The sequence below is a fragment of the Monodon monoceros genome, unplaced genomic scaffold (assembly GCF_005190385.1).
Source record: "Monodon monoceros isolate NGI ecotype Baffin Bay Population unplaced genomic scaffold, NGI_Narwhal_1 Super_Scaffold_18, whole genome shotgun sequence".
Lineage (NCBI taxonomy): Eukaryota > Metazoa > Chordata > Mammalia > Artiodactyla > Monodontidae > Monodon > Monodon monoceros.
Window position 1 is genome coordinate 102,498,837 of NW_021703774.1, and position 27,502 is coordinate 102,526,338.

The 27,502-nt window shown below is 44.7% G+C and overlaps 1 protein-coding gene across 5 annotated transcripts in view; it reads right to left on the minus strand.

The window, feature by feature from the left end:
- Nucleotides 1-27,031, minus strand: part of LRRC8D (leucine rich repeat containing 8 VRAC subunit D) — a 115,749-nt gene extending 88,718 nt beyond the window's left edge. Inside the window, exons 1-2 of one of the 5 annotated variants that reach the window (XM_029227339.1) lie at nt 26,772-27,031; nt 5,916-6,058 (exon numbers count right to left, since the gene is read on the minus strand). The gene's annotated coding sequence lies outside the window, so the exon portion shown is untranslated. Of the gene's footprint in view, nt 1-5,915; nt 6,059-6,356; nt 6,379-25,886; nt 26,351-26,771 lie in introns of those variants that run through there. The other 4 variants (XM_029227338.1, XM_029227342.1, XM_029227340.1 and 1 more) reach the window with 4 other exon arrangements.
- Between the last annotated feature and the right edge of the window lie 471 nt (nt 27,032-27,502).

The following is a 27,502-nucleotide window of genomic DNA, read 5'->3' on the forward strand; positions in this document are numbered from 1 at the left end:
AATAATCTCAAATAGTTTTGAACTTTTAAATTTATATCAATCATGATAATAAGATCAAGTCATGTAAGTGTACGGGTAAGATAAGGCATATTTCAAAGCCCTAGTAATTTAAAAAAGTGAATCAACGACCCAGGAACACACAAATAAGCCATCTGAACAAAACAGAGATCTCAGAAGGAGATCTGTATAAATGTACACTTATATGCTAGAGGTGGCACCAAAAATCTGTGGAGAAAGAGTGGATTATTTGGTAAATAGTGTTGAAGAAACTGGCTCACAAGATGAACAGTTTTTAAAAAATAAAAATGAATTTACACCTCGTATCTTAAACTTCGAATCGTTTAAAAACCCAAGAGTAAATCTATAAAGCTAAGAAAGTGAAGAGAGACTATAATATGAGCCTAGAACAGGGAAGCGTTTCTTAAATGACTCAAAATGCACAGACCACAATAATGTTAAAAACTGGTGGGTTCAACTACATTAAAATTAAAGATTTTGTTGTTGTTGTTACTGAAAGGCACCACACACAAACTTATCAGACAAGTGACATACTGGGAGAAAGTATCCACTATATCCAAAGCTAACGAGGCATTAACTTCTAGAATATACAAGGAACTCCACAAGAATTCTTTCAAGGAACTTTTTACAAGAAAAGGGGAAGAGACCCAATTCACAGAAACGGGCAATTAAGTACGTGAAGAGACGCTCAACCTCACTTATAAATCAAAACAAGGCAAAATTCAACCATGAGCCACAATGAACATCTAATGGATAGCAAAAATCAGGAAATTTGTTAATAAGAAAAGAAATCATCGTGTAGAATTGGTGGAGATATAAAACTGACAACAATCTGAGCAGTTCCTCATAAAATCAGTATGCTGTGTCCTAAGATCCAGCAATATTGCTTGTGGACGATACTGCCTCAAGAAACTCTTACCAACAGATTCAATACACTCATGACTATAAGTATACGTTCCTTGGGGGGGAAAAGAGCATACATACTGCATGGAAGCCAAAAATACTTATAAAAATGTTGACCCTTTCATGTCACTATTCCTAAAGTCGGCATGTTCTGTATGATTTTAACTGAACCTCTGCTGAAAACGTAGGTAAGACTAAACAAAATGTTCTCGTTTCTCTTCACAGGTGAGGTTAAGGACAGAGAAAGAAGCAGATGTGATGACAGAAATGTTTTAGCCTGGGGACTGACAAACGTGGATCCGAGGCCAGGCCTCAGCTTGTCCATGTGACCTGGATAAACTACAATCTCCACTTGCCTCAGTTTCTTTACCTATACAAGCGGGATATTACCCACGCTGCACAACACCGGGAAGATTACAGATAATCCAAATAAAGCATTCAATAAATAGAAAGTGATTTTTTTTTTTTTAACCAGAAAAAAGAGCATCATGCACTAACCCTAACAGGTTTTGGTGCCCTGCCTAATCTGCCTTCAACAGAACACCAAAACTTCAGCAATGGGCATGGAAATCAGAGAGACAGATTCAATATGAACCTATATGCCAGCTTTTTCCACTACAGAACAGGGTAAATAATCTCTCTCCTTCTATACACTTACTGAAAACTGTAAAAGTTAAGATTGGGAGGGCTCTTTTAGCTTCTGCGAAATGAATATAAGGCTGCAGATGGTGGCAGTTATGACAGTGGTGACCCTGGGACTGGTGTCGGAGTCCTGACTCAACAAACATAATAAGGAAGCACCGTAGGCAGAATGTCGGGAGAATGCTCTTAGAAGAACTCCAGTTATCCGTGACTGAGTAACTACAGGACCTCAAAGCTGACCATGAAAACAATTAACCCAGAAACAAGATCAGATCCAAAGTTAGGACTTTACACATTACCTATTTAATGTACAACGAAGATGAAAAATTCCACTTGGGAATCTTTATAACCTGACGGCTAACGTAACGTACATCACCATTTCTGCATCTGCAGCCTGGAGCAGTTGTTTTACTTCAGTCCTGAGTCCCAACCTGTGGACTTCAGGACCCTGGCAGAAGTCGGTAGACTGAACCCCTGTCCCACTCATACATGTACTACTATTTTACAAATACGGGAAAATGCTGTGGTGATTCTTTATAATATATATCCAGTTAAGTAATATTAAAGAGTGACTTTGTCACTAAATATTACCAATCATCAGAAATGAGAAGTAAAACTCTGAACAAGTCAAAACCTTTGAAATCCTTTAGTAGTAAATAAAAGTTTCCTGATTTTTGTAAGGGTTGAGAACCACTGCTTTAAAGTTCACAATTTCCAATTGAAGATAGTTTTTATTTTATAATAGACATGAAGGAAAAGAGAGAGGGTTTTGAAAAAATGAAAATCCTAATGCACATTTATCTCCATTCCTAGTCCTCTCTTGGCCATAAACTTTTCCTTGGCATTTAACATCAAAGCTAGCTACCCTTTCATTCTTAGTTCACAAGCCATTGCAACTGTTTAAAACAGACAGAAGTGGCAGTGCATTGTGTATTAAGAAAATATGCATATATCATTCCATTCCTTACTTATAAAAGAAAAGATCACTCAGGGGCTTCCCTGGTGGCGCAGTGGTTGAGAGCCCGCCTGCCGATGCAGGGGACACGGGTTCGTGCCCCGGTCGGGGAAGATCCCACATGCCGCGGAGCGGCTGGGCCCGTGAGCCATGGCCGCTAGCCTCCGCGTCCAGAGCCTGTGCTCCGCAACGGGAGAGGCCACAACAGTGAGAGGCCCGCGTACCGCAAAAAAAAAAAAAAATCACTCAGTTTATCTCCCTTTCCTCCCCCTCCCTCTCCCCCACCTTCTCCCCCTTCTCCTGATGCTTTGACACAATTCTACAAAGGGGAAGTTATAGATCACTACAGATACTTCAATTGTTGAAGACAAAATAAATATTTTATCCAGCATATCCCACTGAAAATATACTCTAAATTTTAATTTATATTCTTCTCGGTGTAACATAAAATTCCTAGCTAAAGAGAGCCTCAACATTAAATGTTGCAAAAATAAGAAAACTAAACTTATTTCCATCTGGGGAGTATTATAAAAATATTTAATATATAAAGTATATATGGATTTGCCCATGTATTTTATAATATAAGCTTTTCAGTGAGTTATCCTGAACTGGGGTGGGGAAGTTGGGGGGCTATGTACAGTGGTCATACATTATGTAGGGTAATGGAGTATGAAGAGAGCTATACACATCATTTATTAATTTTTTAATTTATTATTTCTTTTCTGGGATGTAAACTATGTCCTAGGGGTAAACCAGAAATGTTGTTTTTTACTCTAAGAAGTTAAAATATGCTAATCTGACCTTTCAAAAAGATACTGTTCACTAAGACCTGACATAAAATATCTGTAAATTAAAATATGCCATTAGAATGTTGGCAGCAGAAAACAAATCACAATGATGCAAACACAGCTAAATCTAGTCACTAACACAGAGGAAGTGTAAATTTCAAACATGGAAAAAACAACAACAACAATAAAACCCCCTAAGCTCTGGGTAGAGAGGAATGGGAAAAGACCTGGAGATTTAGGTGAAGTTAATCTCGAGTCAGTGTTTATCAGCTCTCTTTTAGAAAAGCAAAAGACCATCTGAATCAGCGTTGCCATCTCTTCCTTAAGCGGCCACTTTCCAGATTACAAGAGAGCCAAGCACTATAAAGCAGAAGACTCTTGTTCAAGTCCCAGCATGTCCAATTACTAGTATGACCACTGACAAGTCACATTTTATCAGCCTCAGTTTCCTCGCTCCACCAAATAGAATAAATGAATCCTATTTCAGACTGTTAAACAGAGTAATAAATTATACAGGAGATATAGAAAATGCGCAATGAGGATCTGAAGGCCATTTATTATGATTCCTGGGTTATTATTTAATTAGTATCAAATTCCACTAGGGTGGGAATAAATCCTGTTCCTAAATAGGGGACAAGTTTGGGAGGTCACAAAGGCTGTTCTATTTTATCTTGAAACAGAATGACAGATGCTGAGGAAGGTCCTCAGGTGAATTAATGAATCAGAGAGCCAGGAGTATACCTGGGTATAAAAATAGAGGCAAAATACTACGGTTGTACAGGTCTTGCAAGAGTTTCTCTTAATGACTTGTTTTCACTTTTAATCTCATGATGTATTTGGCAAGAAGAGGCATAAACACAGGCTTCTCACAATTAAATTCAAACTTAAGAAGTCCACATCTATCTAGAAAAAGATAAAATTAATTGCTCAGCGCTCATAGTGTATCTTGGCTACTTAATGCTAACACAATTATGCCAATTACTGATAATATCACAATGCTCAAAGCACCTGCGTTTTAAAAGAGATTAAAGTTCTGAAGGCTACTGGAATAATGGGATCTTATAATTTAAATTACATCCATGCTGCTAATAAGAAAAAGAAAGGGAGGGAGGGGAAAGTACAAATGTACCAGGCTGAGTAACTACAAAAGATTTTCCTCTCAAAGCAAAATTAATTATGTAGTAAATAATATTTCACTACAAAAAACATCAGCATTAGAGTGGTATAGTCGGCATAGGACATCACAAATTTAAATTCTACAACCAACCCTGCTTCCCGAGAAAGCTTGACCACCCAATAAGGTGAAGGGGCTAAGGGCACATAGTACTGTGATTTTGCACTTTCCCTCCCTGCTACAGAAAGAGGCTCTTCTTTGCAGAATCTCACTTTCCTCCCCTCTAGTCATTTGCATGGATCCCTTCTTCCAAAAGAAAGAGAAAGAAGATACTACTGGCTTTAACTTCATCCAAACATTTAAATTGAGGCTACAATCTTCCCATCAAACTGCCTCTCGCCTCCTCTCAACCATCACACACCTCCTTTAGTGTCCCTCCACAAGACTGGAGTTCAACCAGGTAGACAAATAAAGGTGGGGAAACAAGACGGAAAAGTCCGTCTGATTTAGTCCGCAGAGGAGCTGCCAGGGAAATGAAGAAGCAAAAACTCTGCGCATAAAACCAACCTTTCCTCTAGCATTTTGTTCTCCACCTATGCACTTCTGAGATGGAGTAAGACAAGCAATGTGAAACTGTAACCTACCCAGTGAATTTGAGAAAAGTCATTCTCAATTTTACTCTGATGAAAAATGGCATTTAATGAATAAAGATGTCGGGCTTCTACCTTTAAAAGTACCTCTGTCTCAGCAAGAGAGGCTGGCTAAGAATCCACAACTGGAATTAACAAGCCAGACATCAGACTAAACATCTCAGAACTAGCTTCCCCTCATTCTCGGTCACTACCTTTCCAGTGTGTGTCTGCATCACCAACTCCCTCAGTTCCTGACAGCCTGGCTCTTCCAAAATGGAAAGCAAAGAGCCTGGACTCCTCTGTTTCACCGGCTGAGGAGCTGGTGAGATTTCTTAGCCCGGACACCAAGCCTCTTGCTCCCCTTTCCACCTTACAAATCACCCTCAACTCATCCTCCTTCTCCCCCAGGTCCCCACCCCTCCCACTCACATTACTCTTAATAACACCCAAGCCACCCATTTCTGTAGATAACCCCTGGCCTGGAGAACAAAGTGAAGAACAAAGAGCCGCTGCTTCAGGCGGCAGGAGGAGGAGAGGCGAGGGTGGAGAGGGCAGCTGAGGACTGGGAAGCCTCCCGGGCACAAGCAGCCCAGCCTGGAAAGCTCCTGCCTAGGGTGGGTGAGGAAGCGGGGCAGGTCCCGTGGGCGCCGCGTGCTGCCACGCGCCTTATCGCCGGGGTCCAACGCACCCGGGTAGCAGAGCCACAGAGTTTGGAGAGATCCTCCTGGACAGAAAGCAGCCAGCGGGGCGCAACCTAGAAAAGGCACAGGCGAGTGAGGCTGCAGCGCGGGAGCTGCAGATCCGCTGAATGACTGAGTGACAGCCCAGCGCCCGGCCCGCGGGCTCGCAACCCAGCCCCGCACCTGGACCAGGCGGCCACCCTGCTCCCTCAGGGCGCTCTCCTCTCCGGGGACTGGCTTCCGGCGGGCTCCGCGAGCTGGAACCGGCGCGACTTCACTCTTCCATCCTGGGACCCGGCGGCACGTTACAGACAGCCCTGCACTTCCTGTTTGAAACACACAGGGGAGAGAAAGACCGAGAGATCCGAGTGCCGGCCAAGCGGAGGGAGGGACTCAGGCCGGCGAGGAGGGCGGACGAGGGGGCTGCGGGTTGCATAACCACCGCCGCCCGCCTCGCACGGTCCGCGGCACCCAGCGCTCTCCCGGAGGGCGACCCGCCACCCCGGCGGCCCGCGAGGTGGCTGCCCGCGGCCCGGCCTCCCCCTGCCGGCGGCCTCGCCTGCGGCGCACTGGCAGCCCTTCCGTTTCCAGCCCCCGCCTGGGTTTCCCCCTCCCCGCGCGGACCTAAGTCAACTACAAGCTGTCCGCCTGCCTCAGTGTTCCTCCTTTCCTCTCCTCTCCGCCCCCGGAAAAAAAAAAAAATCGGCCGGAGGGGAAGGTATAAAGACAAGCTGAGCCTTTCCAGGGGAGAGGAAGCTGGATTTACGCACAATTTTAAACTTAGCCACATCCCAGTATATCCACTACAGCTCAGCTGCCGAAAGAGCTTCTGGATGGGAAATTACTTCTCTTGCGCCTGGCTGACTCAAAAGGGAGAGCGTTCATGCAGCAGCCACGAACTGCCAAAAAAAATAAAAGATAAAAAAAGTATTCCGGGCTCCTAGGCTAGTTGTCTACTGGGATCCTTACCGGCACAGTGCCCTAATATTTACATAAACCAATTCCACACAAAAGATCATCATATAGTGCATTCTTCCAGAAAACAATTAAGTATTTCTCTGGGTGTATGAATCACAGAGCAGTTCCAAAGTTCTGCGTTTGTCCATGTTGTCACCCTCTGACTTGGGTGAACTTCGGGGTAGTGTTTAAAAGACAGTAAACAGGTGGTTTAAGAATCTGCCATAGGCAGAGTGTACCAGCTCTAGGAGTCCGCTTATGCGTTCAGTGCCCAGGTTCTGGTCTTCCAGGTGTGGACAGATTCACCGGTACCCTGCGTGCCCTTGCACACGAATCTATCAGGTTGCAAGGCACCTACAGCACTGTCTCTGATAAAACAGCTCCTTTTATCATCAAGGTGATAGCTTAAATAAAAGTTATTCCTGTTTCAAAACTCAACATGGAGAACAGAATATAAAGGATGATTATTCTACATAAAAACTTAAATTTTGACTGAAAGAAACTGATGGACATTAAGCCCCTGCTAAGCATTAGCATCTCATTTTAATCTCCCTTTAGTCTTAATATTTCCCAACAGATCTGCAAAAGTCCTATTCTCATATTCCCAGTTGAGGAAGCAGGGTCAGAGAAGTTAAGTAACTGTCCTGACGTCTTAGCTAGAAAGTGGTCAAATGGAGAATTGAATAAGAGTTCTTTCCTAAGTGTAAAATCTGGGCCATTTCCTCTAAGCTCTGCTTATTCTCAAAACAATAGTGAATTCTCAGAGAAAAATCAAGCCCATCGACCATCTGTGATCCATTCCTTCATCTCCAAATGAGCCTGCAATTCCATGCTATCACTCTGTTGAACTAGCTAGGCTCCTTACCCACCTGAATAATATGTACCTTGATTACTTGAGCAGAGGACACCGTGCTCTTTCCCATTATCTACCACTGGCTCTGTCCGCCTTTTCAGAATTACTCGGTGGCAAAAGTTCAAAAGGTTCTAGGATAGCCACTCATATGCCAAGGTACAAAGTCTATCCAGTTCAGAACCTAATCTGCTGACTAATATTTGTTCCCTGAATTCTCTTCCAACTGGGCCCTTTTAAGAAGAAGGCAAACAAACAAACAAAAACCACACCACACAAAACAAAACATGCGTGGACTCCACTCTTAGTGAAACTTGAAATTCTCTCACTTTCCATTTCCTTCTGCTTTGGCACTTAGTTCACACTCACCTGTCAATAGCATGCTGCCATTAGCCTCCTGACAAGCCAAGAAACAGAGCATGTATTAAGAGGTGATTAAGAATCTTGGCAATGAGACCCCAGATACTTGAGCGGAGAGTGAGGGAGAAAGTGAGTGCTTTTGTCTTGTCTCCTGATGAGCTATGTCTCACTCGCCCTTCCCCACCACCTCACTCAGCAGCGCAGACTCTGGAGCTGTAGGGCGTGCAGGTGAAGGGCTAGGACAGTTCAAGTGTGCCGGTAGGGGCTGGGCAGGGGCAGATGCACTCCCATCCTTCAGGTTCGCACAGTGGCATGCAGGCTTATTACTAAAAACCTCCTGAGGGATCTTAGCATGCTTTTAGGGTCCAGGTCTGCCTCTGCTGCCATCATTTTCCTTCTCTCAGTCCCTTGCTTACCCTGGACCTGTCCACTCTTCATTTCTTTTCACAAACCTAATGCTTCTTCCCAAAGCACTGCCATTGCTTTCCCACAAAGTACCTGGTGGGAGGGAGGGAGGAAGGAGGGCACTGAACTCAAAACTTCTCTCAATTCTCTCTCATTTAAAAAAAAAAAAAGTCAATAATTACCATGTTTTGGATACAATTCTATTTTAAAATACCTTTTGGTATCCCTGCCTTCATTTCTGTTACTCATAAATCCAAGAGCCTAAAAGGAAAACCTCTAAAGAAAAATGAAATTCTTGAGACAAAGCAAAGGAAACATGCTTAAATTAAGCTGTCTGGATCCCAAAGTTCATAGTTTGGATAATACAACATCCTAAGATTGCATCCATTCCTGACAAGTATATATCCTAACAATCACAAGACCAAAGCATCATATCGTACTTTCTCACAGCTCAGCTATTCTCCTGCCCCTTCTGTATTTCATGGAAAGTGTTTCTTCCTTGCCACCATTAGGCAGAAAAAAATATTAAAATAACAACCTCATAAAAAGAGAAAAAAATGCTCCCAGGTAGGCACAAATGACTCCACAAAAAATAAAACTGATTTTGGAAGAATACTGGAGGTTAATTTTGCAAGTCTCCACTCCCTAAGTACCACAGTCCGTGGACCAAGACAGCAAAGTGTGAAAGCCATTTTAGAGGCTCCAAATTAAGTGACAAAAGATAGCTTTCCTGAGGACTAATGGGTGTGGAGGAAGAGATGATAAACTCATATCCCAAAACGATGCTCTTTATCTTTCTTCATCTTAAAAGAGAAAGACCTTACTTTGGTGATTAAAAATGTCTGCCACACGATTTCTCTGTGTGAGGAATCTTGGCCATTATTACAGCTGGATTTTCTGCAAACAAAAAAAGAAAAATGACAACAAGCCATCTGGTTACCTAAGAGACTGTCTCTCTGTAATAGCAGCCTTCACAGCGGCATCCCTGTCTCTGTCTTCACTTCCAGGGTAGCACATGCAACAGGCTTTTCTGTGAAGGAGGTCTCTGGCACTCACACTCATCTCCCGGCCTCTGCAAAACCTGGGCCGTGGCTTTCAAGGAAAATGTCTTCAGAGCCAACTGGCTGGCTTGATTGGCATTTACCCACGGACAGTTATTAGCCATTTTCAAGGAGCCAGAGTGTCATTTCCCATGGCAAAAATGTAGCAAGGGGATGCAAATCACCTTTTTAAAAAAGTCTGCCTGCAAGATGGTTTAGGCTCCCTCCTAGGCACAAGAGCCTCCTGGTTTCAAGTAAGTTGAGAAGGAAAGCACTACTCAGAACACCTGCAGCATTACTTGGAAGACCCAGCTACACGTCAGAAACACAGGCCTGGGTGGCTACAGGCGTAAGCTGGTATGTCCCTGAGCTCAGTGCTTCAAAGCACACACATCTTGAGCAGAATGAGTAACATTTACATAGGACCCACACATGCCCTGCCTCACTGGATTCTCAGAACTGCCTTTGCAAGGAGGTCTCATTACCACTGTGCTAGAAGTGGAGCTCATAGGTGTTTTTCTCAAAGCAGTAGGTAATGGAGCTAAAATTCACCCTGGGTCTGTTCTTCCTCTGAATTGAGAAGAAATGAGTAGGTGCATTTTGGCTGTGGATTTATTATTCTGTGCTACACATCTTTTGCTCAGAAGAATCTCTCTCAACTATATCACGTGATTTCATCAACTTCCCAAGTTGTTTGAAAGAGTAAACTATAAACATGTATTTTCCAACGGGCCAACTGATTCTTAGCAATATGTCAATATAAATTAGGTTAAACATGATCTTAGATTGCAGCTGAAAAGTATTTAATAAAATAATAAATAAGACAGATCCACAGGTCGATCAAACTGTGATGGACAAAATCTTTTTTTTTTTTTTGGTCTGAGTTGGGTCTTTGTTGCTGCACGCGGGCTTTTCTCTAGTTGCAGTGAGCAGAGGCTACTCTTCCTTGTGGTGCGCAGGCTTCTCACTGCCGTGGCTTCTCTTGTTGTGGAGCATGGGCTCTAGGGCGCGTGGGCTTCAGCAGTTGTGGCGCCACGGCTCAGTTGTGGCTCGCGGGCTCTAGAGCACAGGCTCAGTACTTGTGGCACGTGGACTTACAGTTGCTCCACGGTGTGTGGGATCTTCCTGGACCAGGGCTCGAACCCGTGTCCCCTGCATTGGCAGGCAGATTCTTAACCACTGCACCACCAGGGAAATCCCAATGGACAAAATCTTAATACATTTTTTCCAAGTTTCCCCTCTCATTCTTCAGTTAGTATGCAAATATACATGTAAAGTGAGCCATGATGGCTGATGTACTGTGATTCAGTGAACATAAATATGAAAGATTAGCAGGAAACCATATAGGCTTGACTAAATGCAAATACTTGTACATAAGTTAAGAGTATTCAAACTGTTCCTGGCACAGACTGCTAACATGAACAGCCTTGGGTTATTTACTGACTGTTGATCATGATGTGTATGGTGTAGACTAAACACTGTCCTATAAGACATTTTTCTTTGGAAGGCGTGTTTTGTCTATTCATTGTCTGTAGTGGGTATTTCTGCCTCCTTATTAAAAAAAAAATTTAAAAATTCTCTTTGGGCATCCGTTTAAAAATAATACATTAAAAACCCAACAACTTAAAATGATTTAACAGGTCCAATAAATATAATGTTTATTACTAAGAAAATAATGTTCTTAAAAAGATTTTTTAAATATATAAATATCTACAATTACACACTGGGAAGTAGCAATATAAGAGTTGATAGGGAATAAGTCATATTGTCTACTGAGTATATCAATTCTCAACCACCTATTATAATGGAGTCTTCAAGAAGAAAAGCAATTTACAAATAATTTAAGGTGGCAAAGCTGGACAGTTTGATCTTCATCTCCTTTCCTTTGCCTGCAGTGGAGTGACTAAGGCAAATAGCATGAAAGAGAAACAAAGTGCCTGGAAAACCCAGACACGTTATTATAAACTTTTGAAAGATTATTCATCAATTTTTAAACTAAACCTAGCTAAACAAATTCCAACCACTTTACATGTATTGACTCAATTATTCTGGACAACTCTATGAAGCAAGAACTACCATTACTTCCATATTACAGACCAGGAAACAGACAAGAGCTATTAAGTAATTTGCCTAAAGTAATACTACTAGCAAATACCAGAACTTGGGCAGCCTGGCTGGCCACAGAATCTACTTTTCACCAACACAGTTTACTACCAATGGGGTACCATTGGCTTGGGCTTGCTTTCTCCAGCATGAAAGTTCACGGGGAATAGTCCCATGCTAAGGCAGAAGGAGAGAAGTGAAAGGGTCAGGGGTTTTCCTTTCTACAGCAAGAATGTAACCACTGGTTGTACACGGTCAGGGATGCAGGGCCTGCTACATGTTGCTGAATAAATGAATATTTAAAAGAAAGGAAAAGATATCTGCCGAACAGCCAAATCAGGAAGAAGGGCTGCTTCCTTACCTTGACCAGAATCCTGGATTCTTATGTGGCTTATGTGGCTACAAGAACCTTATGCGGTTCTTGTGTGCCTTATGAAACTTACGTGGCTACAAGAACCACACAGGAGTTAAGCAGGCTGGAAAGAAAAACACTGGATACATCTACCAGTGTGATGAAGAAAAGAACCACAAGGAACAGTATTCAATCTGTATTCAAGTAACTTAGAAATTATTCACACTGTTATAATCAAATTTGCACATAACGTTAACCTGGGAGGGGTGAAAAGGGCAAATGAGGGCAAGCCAACTGAGTTAAATTAACAGAGAGGTGAGGAAAAACAGGAAGTTTGGTTTCATTTCTGTTCTCCCTTTAATTTTCAGGGAGGGGCTGAGGATGCCCATTGGGTAGTAACCGCCTCTAAACCTGAAATGCCAAGACTGAACTAAAGGTAAAGTAAGCAATAGCAAACTGGATATGTTTAAGATTTTAGGACCTTCGGTCTGAACTTCAAAAAGCATGATCCTATTATTCCACACACCATCAGTAAAGTTCCACGGGAAATAATATTCCTTTCAACAAGAAGACTTTGTTAGCGAAACTCAAAGAAATGAAGGGGCTCAAAGGCTGAATTTAGAGGTCAGATGAAAAAGTCAGTGGTGTATGTATAATCTGGCCCCACTACAAATATGCTGCTCAGGCAGAAGGTCATGAGAATGGTTTGTAAACATACGGCAGGATAAAGAACAGCGGAGAAGGAAAAGAGAAGAGAGCAAAAACTTGGACTAACATTTTTTTAAGCATAAATTATAATTTCTAATTTTTTTTAATGTTGAGAAATTGCTTCTCCCTTGGTAGAACTGTTTGCTCTCCCAGCAAAATTTATACTTTAAAAGTCAGTCGTTGATTTAGAACTCAAGAAACGGAAGCAGGAAGGGTCTGCAACATTTGGAAAAAAAAAGAAAAATGACCTAACTTCACGGCTAGGTCCCAGGAAATGTACAAGTGAGCATCATATCATTCAACTCCTAAGAGACTGAAGAGCTGAACTATTAGCTCTGTAGCCACCATGCCCCAGGCAGCGGACTCCACAGCTGATGAGAGATTGTCCACGAAGGGACAGTCACGAAGGAAATGCTGCATGTTCCATTTCCTTTGAAATAAACAAAAAAAGCGGGTGGGGCAGGGTAGGGGACTTAGCACAAAGGCATAAAGTTTAGAGCCATAGTGCATTCTATTGTAGATATGAATGGGAAAATTTATGTGAAAATGATGATGCTCTGAGATTATTTAATATCTATACGGAATAATAAGCAAACGATAAAACCTAAATAGACAGATCTTCCCCAAGGTTTGATTCCTGGCCGCCTCCTATGGTTTATATAAATCATCCACACGATGGCAAACTCACAATTAGCCTCAGAATGCCTACAGGCCCTACTCCCTTATCTGACTGCACTCAGAATCACCTGCAGGCTTTTAAACAGAATGTCCGGGGCAGGGGGTGGGTGGGTGCTGCTGGTGGGCATGGGGTGTTCCCAGAATCTGTATGTTTAAGGACTCCCAGGTGACCCTATGCTGCAGTCTGGTTGGGGAACCTTTGCTGCACACATTCTACTCCTTTCTAGACACTGCCACCAGAATCAGTCACATCAGAGACTAGAGTAAATGATTCCCCTTCTCAAGAACGTTTAATGGAATAACCTTCAAAGGCAATGGAATGAAGTCTAAATTCCTTAGCAGGACACTCGAGACCCTCTGTGATCTGTCCCAAACTACTTTTCTGCCCTCCTTCCCTCCCACATCCCTCACTCTGTCACAGCACCATTCCCCGAACACATCACACGCTTCTTTTATGTCTTTGGCACTTGCTGCCCCAATGTTCCCTCAGCGCTGCTCAAGTTATTTTTCTCTGTGAAACCTTCTCTGATCTTTCCAATCAAAATCAGTCTCTCCTTCCTCTCAACAAATGTTCAAAAAAATTAGCTCATGCAGGAATTACAGCATATACCGCGTGCTGAGCTGAATTACACCAAACTGCGTACGTGGTGGTCTCCCCCTGAAAGCAGGGGCATGTAACACACTCATTTTTCATACTGTGAATGAGAGACAGACCTAGGTTCAAAGTTTAGCTCTTCCAGTTACTTACTAGCACTGTAACCCTTGGTAGGTTATTTAAATACTATGAGCCTCAATTTTATAATCTTTGAAATGGGACACACAAAAAATGATACCTACCTTCATGACTAATTTGAGGATAAAACAGGAAAAGTGGCCCAATGTGGACCACCTAAAATGTACCAAAATGACAGCTGTTGTAAATATCATTTATCAATTTTTGTTTCCTATCCTACCAGAATGCATTGCAGACATAGGAAGAGTTCCAAAAGTATTTGCCTCCACTCAAAAACAAACAAACAAACAAAAGCATTTACTTTCAAAGTAATAAGCAGTGATTTCTTAAAGCCCTTTCTCCTTGCCCAATTTTGTTCTGTTATGAAGGGCATTTCATAATATTTCTATGGAGAAGTCATCTCTTAAACCCCTTTCTTTCCTTCAAAAATCAATGTACAAAATTCTAACGAACAAGCCCTGTCTGTCCCTCCTCCTCCAGCTTGGCTTTCTGCTTTGAACTACAGTAACTGCCCAGAGAATTGCCCGCTTCACCCTCACAACAAACAGCACTTTGTAGGCAAACTGGAGGCGAGCCCAAAGCAGGAGGGGGCACCAAGGAAAAGGAGTTTGGGCCAGGAACTGAGTGGACACCCACATTATCATCCACACTGTACCACAGGTAAGGAGAGAACAGGAAAGGAAAGAAGCTCAGATCAACGCAAACCTTCCCACCAATTCCCAAGCATCCAGCTCACCACTCACCCAACGGGAAAGACTCCCGAGGCTCACAGAGCGCACGCTGGTCCCCAGCTGCCTAAAACACACGGCCATTGTTGTCAGTAAAATATCGTCCTATGTAATAGCTTCTTAGCCTCACCAAACCAATCCTATTGCCGTTATCACCCCACCCCCTCCACCAATTACAGGGGATGAAACCCAAGTCGAGAAGTCCAAGGCCACACAGTCAGTAGCGATCAGAAGAGTGCCAGGACTAAACTCAAGTCATCTAAGCTCCAAGTCCTTGGCCCTTCCCACTGTCTTTTATGAAGTGTGAAAAGCAATTTTTAAAACTTTCTCAGAAGCTCACCAAATCCACTAGTTGTAAAGGTAAGAGTTTCTGTCCTCTTAAAATCAAATCTGGTGCCAAGAGTGAGGGCTGTCACAGCCAGGAGGCCCCACCTGCAGCACTTAGAATGATCAGTCCGGTATCTTAGGACAGTGTTCCAGGAAGACCCTTTAGTTTCTGTTCCTAGACGGAAACTGTCTCCTGACAATTCTGTTTGTTCATGTGGTTTGGGGAGGAGGTATTAGGGAAGGAGTATAATTTTCTTTTTTTTTAAATCAAACCCTGATCCTGAGTTTAAAGCTGAGGTGATATGGAAAGCAAAAGAAGTTTGTAAAGCCTATTTGCAATCCTTGTCGTGAGAAGAGTACAAGAGGCCATAACGCAGTCCTCAAAAGCACAGATTCTGAAGCCATGACTGCCTGGGTTCCAATCACAGCTCTGTCGCTTCCAGCTCTGTGGCCTTGAGTCCCCTGGCTGCTCACAGAGATGGGGAAGTGCAGCCAGACAGGGCAACTGGGCCTTGTTGTTCTCTGCTACAAATGGGCTGTTGTGAGGAACACATGACCTAATACATATAAAGTGCTCCAAGCAGTGCCAGGCACGTGTAAGTACTACGCAAGGGTTTCCTATTATTATTTCCAGAATAGATTACTCTCTACAATTGTGTTCTTTTTCAAGTGTATTTTAGAAGGTTGAAGAAGACTTCTTGCACAATTTGTTAATCCATAATGCCCCAAAGCAGCACAACGATTATTTACAAATTTCACTTCCTGATAGGATCTTCCAGGATTTCCATCTGTGGACTAGAGTCCCCGGAAGAACAAACAGTGGAATTCGAAGAATCTTCCTCCTTCCCAGCAACAGTGCAAGTAAATCTGTACCCATTCTCTCCATAATGCAAAGGGGCTTCCATGCTGAGAAACTAAATAAAACAAAACGAAGAACTTATAGCATTGAACTAACTAACATAGGGGAACATCTGTAAAATTTGCTTTATATTCTGAAAACAACCAAAGTGTTTAAAATTTAAAGTTATACCAGCTGAGAAAGACATGGTTCAGGTCACAGAGGGATAGCAACCCTAAGGACTGGGATAAAACCTGCTGATGAATCAAAAGGTTTATTTCCCAGAAAATGCTGGAATTCCAAGAACAATGTGCTATCCTTGGGATGATTAAGAGAAAAATGGTTTTAAAAATCCCCTCTCAGGCTAAAAGTCTAGACTCAGCTAGTAACAGAGCTGCTAGAGCATCACCTCTCCTCTCCTTCGGAGAGGGCGTCTGTACTACAACAGATTAGACTTAAACAATGGAAGGATTTTCCCCAGAACAGCAGATAAAACTAAAGACAGGAGCACTACAAGGAAGGGTCACAACACAGGTCTGGGGTCATGGCCTGCCCGGGGGCACCCAGCCAGGAAGAGGGGCTAAAACTCAGCCTGCACTGACCTCCAATCAGCGTGCCTGGCGGGGCAGGTGCAGCACTGCGGCCACTGACTTCACACGAAGGGACCATGGGGGCTACAACAGTGGCACTGAGCACACCAGCCCCCCGCAAGCCAAACAAGCTGGAGTCCAGAGCCATCCGGGAGCGGCGGGGCTATCGCCGCTCAGACAATGCCGTGGTTTACAGGGTGGGGGAAGAGTGCTTGTCTGTACCGTGGAAACGTTTTCAGCTTTCCTGGTTTACTTTGTGACGCTAGCTGTCCTGTCGTCGCCTCTTCCTTTCCTCACTCTATATTCTCCTGACCTAAATCCTTTCTTTTCCTTTTCACTCCAATTCTCCTTTTGAAGAAGCCACCACACAAGTTAACGTGCACACTAGGAACGGCAAAACAACAGCCCTCTGCCCAACCAGAGCTTCTGCGCTATTTCTGAATATTTATCAGATCACAATGTTCCCTTCTCATGTAAGGACTCCTCTTTTATCTCCCTCTCCTCCCCATAACCCCCAAATCAATGTTAAGATATAACGGAGTATTCCTCTTCGCCTATCTTCTGGGGTAGACAATCCTTCTTGCCCTCCAAGCGGCTCTGACCCTTTGTTCTCTACCACGGGGCCCACCTGCCCCCCCCCACCCCGTATCTTCTCCTACCTGCTGCATTCCCATACTCCGCCTATTTCTCTGAGTCTGTCACTCCTCAGGCAGGACAACCCCTTCAAATGTAACCACTCTGGATGTAACAAACCAAATTTAAAGGGCAGAAATTGTTACCATTACAAGTATGGGGATTTTGGTTTGTTTTGTTCTGCTTTCTGTATATGTGTGTGTGTGTGGTACATAAAACGATAACATCAAGTTTTGCTTTGTTTCAACTTTTTAAAAGTGTATTATGCTTTTATTTAAATCATATGCTTCCACTTACCTGGCCACTAAAGGGCTATCTATCTCTAAGGGCCTAAGCTCACAGGCTGTATCCAGCCCACAAAGCTATTTTGTTTGGTCTGCAGGAAGTTCTTTTTAAAACGTTGTGTTAGCCAATCTTTTAAAATCAGGAGATTTTTAAGTAATCCAGATTTCTGGCTTACAATGAAAAAATCAGAAGATCTGTCAAGACTGGCCCACATTCCCATATGGCAACAGTTGGCTGCTGAACAGATCTGCTCAACAGGCCCCTTTTAGACAGGACCTGCAGTTGCTGGTTCAGCCCAGGTTCACCCCCCAATCCCTCCTGATCACCCTACCCTGAGGTTGAGTACCAGCTGTCATAAATTATCCCATGTGAGGCCCGCTTCGGGCAGTGTTTGGGATATGCCTGAGACCACAGCCAGCATCTAACTCTCTCTGGTTAGAGCACAAATTACAGATGTAATTATAAAGTTTCTGCTTCGTACAGAATTTTCCAGGTACAAATAATTCATAAAGAAAAGAACTTAGAACTAAACAAAAAGGAAAATGTCCCATAATAGAGAAATACTAGAAAAGAACTAAGTTAAAAGAGAAAGCCTCTGGGTGTGTGTGCATGCGTACGTGCGTGTGTGTGCATGTGTGTAGGAAGGGGATTCATTTGTGCAAGCTGTGTAACACTGCAGACCATTTCCCAGTTTGTACTTGGTTATTGGCTAAATGTTAATATGAACAATAGAACCATTAAAGTAGAAACTCTAACAGAGTGAATTCACTCCACTGAAATAATTGCATTTGAGCATAATCAATCTATAAATAAGACAGACTACACATCACATAGATATATGGATATTTCTTGATCCATCATCATTAACTCAGAGGATATGGGTAATGATTACTTGTCTTTAACTGCATATATTTGTGATAGCATTTATTCAGCAAACATTTGGACAAAACACCTTAACAAATATTAGCTACATCTTTATTTACGTACAGCAGTGTTGTAGGGTCAGATCTAATTAGGAGGAGGGCACTCAGTGCGTGCTATTACAAGTGGCATTCTATCACCAATTTTGATGATAAAAGAGAACAGGGCTAGAGAAAGCACCAAAACAAGTGATTTTACATTACCCTCTCAATTCTAGAATCAACTTTCACTCAAGTGGTTTTACCGACAGGTTGATGTTTTCTAAAACCACTGTGCGCTGATGAGAACTCTGGCCTGGAAGCTTGCAGAGCTGGGTGCCCCTATAGCTCTCCTCAGCTGTGTACCCACGCTTCAGATCTGGTCCATAAATGAGGAGCATGAACTAGACAAGCTGTAAGGTCTCTTTACACATCAAAATTGGATTCTTTCTTTAAAAGAAATATTAATAATATTATAAAATGAATACAAAGAAATCTAAGATAAACGAGAGGAGTGCAGTCCATTAAGAGAATGGGTTTTGAAATAAACAAAACTAGCTTCAAATTCCACCTCCACCACTTCTTTGTGATTTTTTTTTTTTTTGCAAATCACATAACCTCTCAAGCCTCAGTTACCTCATCTCTAAAGTGGGAATAAGTCCACCTTCCACTCAGGATTGTTTTGCAGATTAAATGAGAATGCATGTAAATTCCAGGGCACAGGTCTGGACAATCAGCAAATGCCTAAGAAATGATTATTGTTATTAGCTATGGGTATTCCATAAATCGCTCAATTACTTGACCAGTTAAGTTTTTAAAAAAAACTAGTTATATCTGATAATAAACTAATTTTAAAAGCTTATTTCAGTAGGGTGCCACTGCAAGAATCATGGGGGTTATTTTCCAAAGACTTTTAGTATTCAAATATTTCTTAGAACTTGCTTGGGAACAAGAGAATTTGACAGATGGCACTTCATTCCCAGTGTGATGGGCATGAATCTGTCCCGTCTCCACTGAGTGAGCTCTGCAGAGGCAGCTTCCTGGTGGCTGACACCCTTCAGAGAGAACGGCTGCCTTGCACTTCCTTCCTTCTCCCTGCTTTGTAGAATTCATTGCAGTATTGGTGATCTTTTGATGCTGAGATTTAGCAATGGGATTTATGGGTTGCTGGGGAAGTGAAACCTTCTCTGGTAAAGCTCCTATTACCAGCAAGCAGAGAAGGAAAGTAAAAGGTTTTTTAAGGAATTAAATGCTCATGGGATTTCCCTGGTGGTGCGGTGGTTAAGAATCCGCTTGCCAATGCAGGGGACACGGGTTTGAGTACTAGTCCAGGAAGATCCCACATGCTGCGGAGCAACTAAGCCAGTGCGCCACAACCACTGGGCCTGCGCTCTAGAGCCCGCGAGCCACAACTACTGAACCCGCGTGCCACAACTACTGAAGCCCGCACGCCTAGAGGCCATGCTCCGCAACAGGAGAAGCCACCGCAATGAGAAGCCTGCACACCACAACGAAGACCCAACACAGCCAAAAATAAATAAATTAATTAATTTAAAAAAATGTTCATAATAGAACCTAACATCGATATGTGTGATCCTTCCCCAATAGCAGGTGTCAAGAGGAGGACATGGACATCCTGAACACCTCAGGGAAGTAGTAATTCCCAGACTTTTGATTGATACCACAGACTAGTAGAATTTCAAAAGAAGACTGTTGTAAAACTACCAGGTTTTAGGTGACCAAGAAATGATACCAAAAGCAAACCATCACCATCCTTCTATAAAAGGAAAAAAAAATTAACCCCTCAAAATAAGAGATCCCCAAGATTAAAAAAAAAATCCTTTGAACTGAACAAACTTAATACTAAAATTAAACACGAAAAGCCTGCTGCACTGTCTTTATTCTTATTTTTCCATAGGCTGGTGTAACTGTCACTATGGATCCACTCTGGAAACAACTGCTCAAGAACGGACTGCAGGTTGAGCCCCTCATGCCATCCAATCCAGGACACAGCATCTCATGGAGGCACCAAGGGCCACACAGTGGACATCTGCTGACATCTGCTGTCTTGGTCATCATCTTCCAATGACACAGATGTATCCTTAAAGCTCCTCGTCTTAACTACCAATTGTGGGCCTGTCAGCCACAAATGTTTCAAAACTTTCTGAAGGTTTCTCCAGTCAATACCAGCCTTTCTGTACAACTATGCAAGATGGTGGTTCTCAGTCTTGGCTGCACACCAGAATCACTTGGGAGTGAAGAGGGCTCTTTTCAAAATGAAACTCCGCTCCCAGAGACTCTGACTCAATAGGTATGGGGAAAGGTCTGCGCTCATGTAACTTTAAAACCTTCCCCAGGCTGACTGTGATGCCAGCCAGGGCTAAGAAAAACTGGTACCCTATTTTTTTTGCATTTATCCTGAATTTATATCTTATAAAGCTTTAAGGAATGCACCTCTTCATGCATTCCTTCAGGTGTCAAATACCAATGCAGGGCCTGCCATATGTGGGGCACTAGGAAATCAGTGGAGCACAAGACAGATACATCCCTGCCTTCACCACACTGACAGAGTACTGGAGCAGGCAGACAAGGAAGCAGGCGATTGAAACAGCACATTCAGGTTTACTAGGATTAGGGAAACAATCCAGGTTTCCTTTGTCCCTAATCTAGTGGTTTCATGGGCTTCAGAGACATCTCCTCCCAGCTGTCTTCTTCCAGATACTAGAAACTCTAATATTTACATCAGAAAAGCAGATGGGCAAGGCTCTGTCCTCATGGAGCTTCCATTCTGGCAGGACTGTCTACCCTTTCTAGGTACTGTTACGTTGCTCACTCCAGCTCTGGTGTCTTGCCTAAAGTCAGGTGCCCATGCTTTGAACAAAGCACAGTAGAAACTCAATTAAGACTGTGTTTTCTGTTTTGTTGCCAAAATCTTTTGATGAAGCTTAGTATTTCCTGTCCTTTTTAATCTGCGACAACAAGCTGGGACAACACTGTGCAAGTATTTTCAAAGCCCTTTCCTGGATTTTCCCACCAAAACATCATCCTATGACAGCTCCATAATTCCCTCCTTAATACCTGACTTCACATTTGCCCACCAAGAAACTCACCTGCAAATCTTCTGATGACTAACATATCCTAGCACAGTTTCCCTGGAGTAAATCCCCATTGGTTAGCTATTTCATGATTCAGAAGAGCTTACTGTCATCTGTAAACCTAGAAATTCCACTGGGTACTCCTTCTTTTGGATCAATTATGTAAGTAAGACCTAAGGGACCCCACTGTTTACACACCTCCAAGCAGAGATGTCTTTAGCCTTAGATTTAATTTGTGGTCTTTAAGGTAGGTGGATTCTAATGCCTGCTCTGTCACTACATCAGCTCCACAGGCCTCAATTTCCTCATCTATCTAATTCAAACATTGATCACTCCCATCTGTAAAATTCTCTCCTCCTACTCAAAAATGATACACTGAATCCTCAATCCCAAGGTGACTTCAACTTTGATACAGCCTTTGAAAGTGTAAAAGGACAGTCTCCAAGGGTTTTCAAATATTTCCCCCCTCAAGAAATCTCATAAATTCACAAAAATCCCTTCTTCTCACAGGAATATCCTTCATCTCCAGAGGATACAGACAGGTTTCCCACGTGGGCTAGCACAGAAGTGAGAGCAAGCAGACTGTACCATCTGGACAGGCAACACACCTGCAACGAATTGGGGCACAATGGACATTCATAACAAAGAGGTTACACATTTTGGCTATGAGATCTGGAATTTTGTTCTAGCACTCTCTACACTGTTGGATGACAACCACCTGAATCAAGTAATTTATTTAAATCTAGTTTGCTGGATAGATCTAGAACATTTGGAGAACTTGGCACTAAGTTACCTAGGACTTCTGACCTGTCCACTTCAAAAGACATCCAAGAATGGTAATTTCCTAATGTCTTCTCAGTGAAGACACGTGAAATCTGATAAGTGCGATATTACACCACCCACAAGCTAAAGCTTAGTACCGGGAGAAAGGCCTATCTCTAATCCCCAACACCCCCCACCTTCCCCAAATGTAAAGCTGTCACTAATGAAGTATTTCAGGCACACTAGCAAAAAAAAAAAAAAAAAAAAAGAAGAAAAAAAAACACTTAGCCTGAGTGGGAACAAACTTCATCCATGGTTTTTGCCAATACCAGTTATTACCCAGTTTACCTCTTCACAAATTTCAAAAGCAACCCGGATTTGGCAAGCTTCAGATTTGCACAGAACATTAGCAATGCTCTTCCAGATGTCTAAACAGAATTACAAAGACCCCAGAGGAGTACCGATTTCAGAAGCTTGCAACAGCCTGAAATAATTTCGAAAGGGCACCTCAGGTGCAAACATTAGCAAGAGCCTAACTGAGTGTAGCTTGGCCACGAACACAAATTTCTCAGACGCCCCTAAACTTGGGGCTAATCAACCCCCGGAATTCACCTCCATCACCCAGTACGCCCAGCTCTCAAACAGGACCAGCAGTGCCAAACAAAGTACTGGGTTTCATGAAGTATTAACATAAGTGACTACAAAGCTTTTGACAAAGTCGTCCTCCACTCCTCTCTCATGTGATTACAAGGCAGAACTACGATTTTAAAATCCCAAAAGGCCTGAAGACTGGACCAAAATAAATAGGATAGAACTGAACAGGGACAAAAACAAACCAAAAACACGTCCATTCAACTTCACACACACACACACACACACACACACACACAAATCTGCATGATGAATACAGGATGCAGCAGCTCATACAACAAATATCTGGGAGTTCTGACTGTCCAGAATCCTGTACATGAGTCTGTGATGGGCAGTTTTGTAAGCTTAAGCTGCAGAAAGTAGATGCTTGTGCCTTGGTCTCAGGAAATAGCTGTCCTACTGTACTCTTTGTGAACCAGATCAGGTCTCAGTTACCATATTCAATTCCAGTTCGCCATAACTTTCCATGACAGATGTGGACAAACTGAGAAGACAGAAACCATGTCCCATGCAGGACTGTGAAAAGAATTGGGACTATTTTGCTTTGAGAAAAGTTAATCAGCTGGAGGGCCAGGAGGGGGACGTCATTCTGTCTTTGCCCATTCGATGGGCTGTCCTGGGGAAGTGGGTAGTTCCAGAGGAAAAGAATCAACAGAACAAAGTTTTGGGGAGGCAGTCTTCAGCTCAAATAATAATCATACACACAGTCCAAAGATATGATGACATGTCTTCGTAAGTACAGAGGTCCCTGTTCCTGGTGGTGTTTAAACAGAGGCTGCCTCACAAGTATAAGAAATGAGTAAAGTAAAGAAGTTGGACCAAGACTTCTCTAAAATACCAATTTCAATTCTGTGACTCTCCACTTACCCAATATTATACTGCCCTGCTAGCTCATCTGCCACGATCTCTCAAAAATGCCTTTTTCTCTGATTAGAATTTGCCCAGATCCTAACCACTTCTGGCCTGAGCATAGCACAAGTCTCCTAGATTGGCTTCCCAACCTCAACATCCTTCCTCACATGTCAAAACCACCTCCTTCGAGGCCTATTCTGAGATGTAACTTCACTTCACAGTGGCCTTTACCTTCCCTGTCTAGGCAGGGTTCCTCAACCATGGCACTACTGACGTTTCAGAAGGGATAATTCTTTGTCATGGGGGATACCCTGCACATTGCAGGATGTTTAGCAGGCTCCATGGCCTCTACTCACTAGATGTGAGTAGCACCTGCCTCCTAGCTAGGAAAAGCAAAAATAAAACCGTGCCCAGATATTCCCAAATGTCTGCTGGGAGGCAAAGTCACCCCCTGTGGAGACCCACTCTTGAGGCAAATGGTTAACACCACTGACTTGTGGTTCAAGTTTTCCACTAACTAGATCCCCTCTACCTCCCTTCATGTTCTCTGCTCCAGCCAGGCAAACCTATTTTTGACCCATGACACACCTCAACGCTTCCCCTGATACGTGCTCCTTCCCTCTTCCCCAACACACACAGCACTGGCTGGCTGTTTGGCTGGCTCCAAACACCCTTTCCTCTCGGTATTCCTTGGCCTCCTAGACAAATGCAATCCCTCGCTTCTGGTGGTGTCCTCACGTGGGCGGTCTTACTTGCCCTCTGTTCGTACGTACAAGAATCCTCTTCTTCCTGGTTAAGGCATCACAGCACCCACTCTGGTTCTCTGCTTCTTGCTGGTACTTAATAACTATTGGCTGGCATTTCTCAGAATGTCAACATCAGCTCCAATGATACGTGAAAAATATGGGAAATCCCATACCAACTGCCATTTCAAGTACATATATAATCATGAGCACAGTTTTGACAAAACTTTGACTTTTTCATAGCTAGTGCCAATTTACCTACAGTACTGAGGCTGAGCCAAGTCCGATTTCCAAAAGACAGCTACCGAAATAATTCAGCTATTGGGACCTTACAAACACAGCACACTTGAAAAAAAATTAATCAAAAAAGTTCTGCTCACTATAAAAATTAAGAAAAAAAAGGTCACGCTTTGACCAAGTTTTTTAAATTCTGTAAACCTTGGCAGAAAGAAAAGGATACAAATATGGCTCAATACTTTAACTGTTACATCATACACCATTCCACATGGTCATGAAGAGACTGGAGGGCTGGGTCATGTAAGGACAGTTTCCTCTCCAACCTTGTAATGTGTTAGGTTTTAATCAACAAAGTACACACACACCCTCAATAAAAGTGAGACAAATCTAAGATAAAGTGTTCAAATATATAAATAAACCATGCCGATTTAAGATTCTGGATTGCTTTTTCCCCAGCTCTATGGATTACCTAATCATTTCATGGGAGGCTCCCTTACTAACCTATAGAGACCAACAACTTCGCCGGAACCCTAGTTTACCTAATTTTCATCTCAGGATCTTTCCTATCTTGTTCTCGTATTTTAACAGGGTTTTAGTCACTCCATGTAGAATACAGGAAAAGAGACAACTCTCACCATGTCCTCGCTGATGGGAGGTGTCTGGTCAGTATTAATGGGCTGTAAAAATAAATGCTGCCTGAAGACCCCATTTACTGGGAATGGTGCAGGGTTCTTCCCACAGGTCTGTACCATGCAGAGGCCCCAGCAGCTCTGGCAGGGAAGGTCTGAATCACTGTCATTCTTGGCACTTGGAAGTGCCCTTCGGTTGTTTATGAAGTAAACAGCCCTAACCAGTACTGCAGACGGGAATTCCCTGCCTGCCCAGACTCTTCCAACGTCTGGCACAGAACACATAATAGGTGCTCAATAAATGCAGCCTGTCTAGAATTTTATTATCAAAGCTGCTAAGGAAAGTTTCCATAAGTCAGCTCTCTCTTTACTCCTGAATCTCTCAAAATACGTCCTCAAAGCTTTCCTTGCCCAACACGAAATATTTTTTTCAAAGTCAAGGAGAAGGAAAGGAGGAAATCTGCAAAACAGAAAGAGCCACATAGGAGTCCAAGTGGCTCAAGTTGGGCCCCACAGTCGGCTAAGGACTCCCCGACACCCATTCCCCATCCCCTGCGCCTCCTGAGTGCTCCCACACTCTCACCTTTGCACTATTTCTTTTCTGAAACCCTTCGTCCCCACCTTCTGCCACATACACCCCCAACTGCGTATCCAAATGGGGCCGCATACCCCTCCTCTCCCTCTCCAGCAGCAACCTACCTCTCCTCCCCTCGACCTGCGGCAGCTCTTCTTTACCGTGGCTGGCTTTGTAAGAAACCAAAAAAACTCATCTCTTTATCCATAAGGGATACCCCAAATGAAGGGGAAGAGAAAGAGGAAGGCCCCTATCAACCCTCCAGTAAGCGGAGGTGATGATTTCCTGAGCAACCACCCCCCAAGCCTCCTCCTTTCCAAGCCACTGAACGGGATTTGAGCAGAAGTCCGGCTCCCAAGTGCCCACGCTTCCAAACAAGCTAGAAGCGGATTATACCGGTACCCAACCCGGAGATGGCCCGGGGCGGGCTGGGTGCACCTGCGGGCCCCCGGCTCCCTCCCTCTCGCGCTGAGGGCGGGGCGAGCCCTCACTTCCCAGCCCAGCCCACCCGGCGCGGGAAGGAGGCGGAGGGGAAGCGTTTCTGGAGAAGTTGAAGGGCTCACCTTCTGGGCAGTGGGCCAGCGAGGCCAGACACCAAACACCCACCTCCGGGAAGAATCAGTGGAGCCGTAACCGGGTCTCCCCGCCCTTCCGATGGGGCGGAGGGAGGCGAGAGAAGGGAGCGCGCGTGGGGGGAGCCGAAGGGAGGCGGTCGCAGGCACTGTGCTCTCGCGGGGCCCACTCGGCTACCGCGGCGCCCGCCGTTCAAACTGCCGAAAGCAGAACGATCTTCGGGCCCCAGCGGGCCGAGGCGGGCGCCCGGCCCGGCCCCGCCCGCCTCCCCCGTCCCCGGGCTCCTGGCCCCCCGGCAGCGAGGTCCCAGCCGCAGCCTCCTCTCGGGCCGCGGCGCCGCGGGGCAGGTCGCCGGCGCCGGGGTGGCGCGCGTCGGCTCCGGCACTGCTCCCACCGGCGCAGCCCCCAGCCCCTGCCCCGGAGAGGCGCGCACCAACCTTGGGGGGCAGCTTGGCCGCCTAGCCCGGCTTAGGCGGAGGCGGGAGGTGGCGGCATCACCTGCGGCGTGCGGTGGCTGCTCCCGGACGTGCCGGGGCGGCGGAGGCGCGCGGCGCCCAGGACCCTGCTTTCGCGGCCCCGCCCGCGGCTGCCACCTCGAAGCGCGGCGGAGGAGCCGGGGCACCACGGGCGGCGGCAGCGGCGGCGACGAGAGCAGCAGCACATGACTCTGTAGCGGGGGGAATTAAACAAAGCGTAACATGGACTCCGGGCCCGTGCAGGCGCTGCAGCTCCGGGACCAACCGCAGCCAGCGAGCGCCGCGACTGGCTCGGCCGCAGCCAATGGGGCGGGCTCGGGCCTCCATGTGATGGCGAGCTCTCTCCCCCGCCGGCTCTCCCGCGTCTGCCGGAGGTCGGGGCGCTTCCGCCGCCGGGCGTGCTGTCCGGAGGTGCGGCGTGGCGAGTTCGGTGGCCCGGGGTCTGACGCTGGCGGCGGGAGGCTGCTGGACTGGGCGCAGGTGCAGCCGGCGGGGAGGGGCAGCCGCCGTAGCTCGCAGTCGCCCCATCGCTCAGCTGTAAAACGCCCCCCTGGACAGGGCGCGGGGCCCGGCGGCCAGTGTCGCCAGGCGGGCGCGAGGCCACCTCAGGAGCCTTCATCCCCCCTGGGGCTATCCTGTCAACTCAAGCTCTGATAGTAAGACGGGGGTGGGGTGGGGGATGCGGTGAAATG